The sequence below is a fragment of the Arachis hypogaea genome, chromosome 8 (genome assembly GCF_003086295.3).
Source record: "Arachis hypogaea cultivar Tifrunner chromosome 8, arahy.Tifrunner.gnm2.J5K5, whole genome shotgun sequence".
Classification (NCBI taxonomy): Eukaryota; Viridiplantae; Streptophyta; class Magnoliopsida; order Fabales; family Fabaceae; genus Arachis; species Arachis hypogaea.
This window is the reverse complement of record NC_092043.1, coordinates 13,765,708-13,771,164: the sequence shown is the minus strand read 5'-3', so window position 1 is coordinate 13,771,164 and position 5,457 is coordinate 13,765,708.

Here is a 5,457-nt window from a genome sequence, read left to right as displayed (position 1 = left end):
TTATTTTATTTATCCAATTAAACCCATTTGACTCTATGATTCCACTCACTAACTAAGATCTACAAGATGACCATAGCTTGCTTCATACCAACAATCTCTGTGGGATCGACCCTTACTCACGTAAGGTTTATTACTTGGACGACCCAGTACACTTGCTGGTTAGTTGAACGGAGTTGTGAAAGCCGCAGTATTGTGCACCAAGCTTTTGGAGCCATTACCGGGGATTATTCGATTTCTGTGAAAGTATAGATCACAATTTCGTCCACCATTGCACTTCCTTGTAAATTGCTCAAGTGACTAACCCCTCATTCGTTACAATGAATTTCATTTCCCCTTCATTGCATGACGCGTTCACAACCGAATCCGAGCTTAGTCCCTTTTGATCCGGAAATAGAACGAACTTTGTTTCATATTAGACAAGCTCGGAGGCGGCTTAAGTTTGGAAAAGGGGAAGAGGTTTTCACCACCTCAACCACCTTACTAGAAGTGAACATTGAACCGTCACTCAAAGAAGGCATTAGTCCTACTCCCATCAATCTCACTAACAAATCTTCTTTTGTTCTAGGTACTAATACCATGGATGCTCCGAGGAGAGTTACCATCAAGGAAGCGGGTGCACCGGATTATGTCCTTCAACCCCTTCACGTAACTCACCCCAACTTGAATGTGAACTTCGAATTGAAGACCGCTTTGATCAACCTCCTACCCAAGTTTCACGGGCTTCCCGCACAAGACCCTATTCGACATCTCAAGGACTTCCATCGCATATGCTCGACTACTAGACGGGAAGGGTCCGATGAAGTTGCTATATGGTTGTTTGCCTTCCCCTTCTCTCTTGAGGACAAGGCTAAAGAATGGTTCTACACCCTCTCTAGTGAAGTTACCTCCGATTGGGACTTACTTAGAAGGGGATTCTTGGATAAATTCCTGCCCCCGGAAAAGATGGATAGGCTAAGGAAGGAAATGTCTTGTATTGTACAAGGTGAGACGGAACCACTCTATGAGTATTGGGAACGGTTTCGCAAACTACTAGATGCATGCCCTAATCACATGATCGACACTCAAGTATTGCTTGGTTACATATGTCAAGGGATGCGAGAGCAAGATAGAACCCTCTTGGACACTTCTAGCAATGGTTCTTTGTCCAAATATAAAACCGCGGAGGAGGCATGGCAACTTATTATTGACTTAGCCGAATCCAATCAACATATGAGGCGAAGAGTCAACCGTCCAAGGACCGTGAATGAGGTATCAACTAGTAGTGAAACCACCGCTCTAACTCAATCCTTGAATGAGATGACATCCATCCTGAGGCAACTCCAATTGAACCAACAACAACCACAACCTCAATCATACCAACAACACCCTCCACCACCTCAACAACACAACCAACAATTGGTCCCTCAAAGAGTATGTGGCATTTGCTCTTGCTACTCTCACTACACGGATGAGTGCCCAAGCCTTCAAGAAGACAATACCTTGGCGGCTACCCATAATTTCTATGATCGCCCCAATCAAAGGTACTACCAAGGCGGTAATCCTAACCAAGGGTATTCTTATCAAGGAGGAGGAGGCTACAACCAAGGAAGTGGACACAATAATCAAAATTGGAGAGACAACCATCAACAAGGGAATAGGGACGACAACAACAATGGAGGAGGTCAAAGATGGGGCAACAACTCACAAAACTTCTCACAAAACCGACCATACAACTCACAAAATCAACCATACAACCAACAAAACCCACAAAGAAACTACCAAACATATCAACCACCACATCAAAGACCACCACCCAACCAATCACAAGCTCCTCAACTCACATATGCAACCACCCCCTCCAACCAAGACGAAACACTCCGAACCATTATCCAAGGCCAAAAGGAACTACAAAACACACTTGCTTCCGGTCTCACCGGCCTCACCTCTACACTACAAGCTCTTCTTGCACGCATGGATACACCATCAACTCCCACTCCTCAACCCCCAATCCAAAGTGTCATTCCCTCTCAACCTCAACCAAATCCAAAGGGGGGCATCAATGCCATCACCCTTAGATCCGGTACGCAACTAAAAGAGAAGGAAGCAAAGGACTCAAGTCCTATCACAACCGCCCAAGAAGAGGAGAGAATAGATATAGAAGAGGTAGTGGAAGAGGAGACACCACAAGCCATAGTTGAGGATGAAGCCCAACCAACAAGGGAGACAACCAAGGCCAAAAGAACCTTGGAAGAAGAAGTTGCTCAACCACTTCCATTTCCAACACTTGCGAAGAAAGCTAAAAAGCGCATAGAACTCGACCCCAAAATGGTAGAAATGTTCAAGAAAGTTGAGGTAACCATCCCCCTCTTTGATGCTATCCATCAAGTTCCTAGATATGCCAAATTCCTCAAAGACTTATGCATGAATAAGGATAGAATTCTTGAATTGGAAACCATCCCATTGGGGAGCTCTATTTCCGCTTTAATGGGAACATTTCCCGAGAAGTGTGATGATCCGGGCCCTTGTATGGTCACTTGCACAGTCAATGGAGTTCAATTTAGAGATTGTATGTGTGACCTCGGAGCATGTGTTAGCATCATGCCACTCTCCGTCTACCGGGTATTGAAGTTGCCACCACTAAAAAGGTCGACAGCAAGATTTATCCTAGCGGATAAAAGCATAATAACCGTAGTGGGTGTTGCGGAAGATGTATTGGTGAATATAAAAGGGCTGGTGTTTCCGATTGACTTCTATGTCCTTGAAATGCCATCAAGCAAAACCGAGAGAGCATCGTCTATCCTACTTGGAAGGCCATTCTTGAGAACTTCTAGATTTAAACTTGATGCTTACTCGGGGAACTACTCATTTGAAATAGATGGGAGAATTGTAAGCTTTAGCCTAGAGGAAGCAATGAAGCATCCACCGGAGAACCACTCTTTATTTCGGTGTGACCCAATCGATAACATAGTGGCCGAAGTGCATCTTGCAAGATTAGATGAGAAGTATATGGTTGAAGAAGCAAATGAAAAGTCAAGCGAACTAAATACCACACATCATACAAACCATCCGGAAACTCAAACTTCAAAGAATGACAAAAAGATGGAATTGAAGCCACTACCACCTCACTTAAGGTATTCATACCTTGATGAAGCCCAAGAGCTACCCGTGATAATTGCACAAGAGCTAACCCCTCAACAAGAAGAAAAATTGCTAAATGTATTGAGAAAAAACAAAAGGGCAATCGGGTGGAGTTTGGCGGATCTAGTGGGAATAAGCCCCCAAGTATGCGAGCACCGCATATTCCTTGAAGAAGGAGCAAGACCGGTCCGACAACCTCAAAGGAGACTTAATCCAACCATTCTTGAGGTAGTAAAGAAAGAAGTCACTAAGCTACTTGAAGCGAACATCATCTATCCTATCTCGGATAGCGAATGGGTAAGCCCGGTCCAAGTAGTGCCAAAAAAGTCCGGAGTGACAACAATCAAAAACGAAAGTGGTGAACTTATAGCAACAAGAGTGCAAAATTCTTGGAGAGTATGCATAGACTACCGAAGATTGAATGCAGCCACAAGAAAAGATCACTTTCCACTACCATTTATTGATCAAATGCTTGATCGATTAGCCGGTAAATCATATTATTGTTTTCTTGATGGCTACTCCAGATACTTCCAAATTCATATTGCTCTAGAAGACCAAGAAAAAACCACATTTACTTGCCCCTTTGGGACGTATGCTTACAAGCGTATGCCATTTGGCCTATGCAATGCACCGGCAACGTTCCAAAGATGCATGATGAGCCTATTTGCGGACTTTCTAGAGCAATCGATGGAAGTTTTCATGGATGACTTTAGTGTGTATGGTGATTCATTTGAGCATTGTTTAGGCAACCTTGAAAAAGTCTTAGAGAGATGCACCAAAACAAACCTTGTCTTAAATTTTGAAAAATGTCATTTCATGGTCAAACAAGGCATTGTTTTGGGACACATAGTATCAAAGGAAGGCATCTCCGTAGATCCGGCAAAGATAAATGTCATATCCAGTTTACCTTACCCCTCCTCCGAGAGGGAAGTCCGTTCTTTTCTTGGACATGCAGGATTTTACCGGAGATTCATCAAAGACTTTAGCAAGGTGGCCTTACCTCTCTCTCGATTACTACAAAAAGACACCGAATTTGAGCTGAGCAAGGAATGTATGGAAGCATATGACAAACTCAAAGTAGCATTGACACAAGCTCCTATAGTGCGAGGCCCCAATTGGACTCAACCTTTTGAAATCATGTGTGATGCTTCGAATTATGCGATAGGAGCCGCGTTAGAACAACGCGAGGGTAAGATTCCCTATGTCATAGCTTATGCTTCCAAAACATTAGACGGAGCCCAATCCAACTACACTACTACCGAAAAGAAACTCCTAGCTATTGTTTTCGCTTTGGACAAGTTCCGAGCCTATCTTCTTGGTTCCAAGGTTGTAGTGTACTCGGATCACGCGGCACTAAAGTACTTGTTGGCCAAAAAGGAATCAAAACCGAGATTAATTCGTTGGGTGCTTTTATTACAAGAATTTGACTTGGAGATCAAAGATAGGAGCGGCTCCCAAAACCTAGTGGCGGACCATTTAAGTCACCTCGAACACACAAACGGCGACACCACTCCTATCAATGACTCCTTTCCTTTAGATGCTTTGCACACAATCTCGGAAGTGGTTCCTTGGTATGCCCCAATAGCAAACTATTTGGTTTCACGCACTTTCCCTCCTAATCTCGACAAAAACAAAAAGGATAAGTTGAAAAGCGAATCCAAATACTATATTTGGGATGATCCCTATTTGTGGAGGTGTGGAGCGGACCAAATAGTGCGACGGTACATACCTCAAACCGAATTCCAAGCAATCTTGGACGCTTGCCATGCTTCCGAAGGAGGTGGTCACTATGGGCCCCAAAGAACGGCAAGAAAGGTCCTTGATTGCGGATTTTGGTGGCCAACTCTTCTCAAAGATGCTTCTCTCTATTGCAAATCTTGCCCCCAATGTATTAGGCTTGGAGATATTTCCAAGAAGGACGAAATTCCCCAACAAAATATGCTTTTTTGTGAAATCTTTGACGTATGGGGAATCGACTTCATGGGACCATTTTCAAATTCCAATGGCTTTCTCTACATCTTGTTAGCCGTCGATTATGTGTCAAAATGGGTGGAGGCAATCCCCACCCGAACGGATGACGCTAATGTTGTGTACTCTTTTGTGAGGAAAAATATCATTTGCCACTTTGGCGCCCCAAGAGCAATCATAAGTGACCAAGGATCACACTTTTGCAACAAAAAAATAGACGGCCTCATGAGAAAATATGGCATCATCCACAAAGTCGCCACGGCTTACCACCCTCAGACAAACGGCCAAGCCGAAGTCTCTAACCTGGAAATCAAGCATGTCTTAGAAAGGATTGTAAAGCCGAATAGGAAAGATTGGAGCATTAAACTCTCC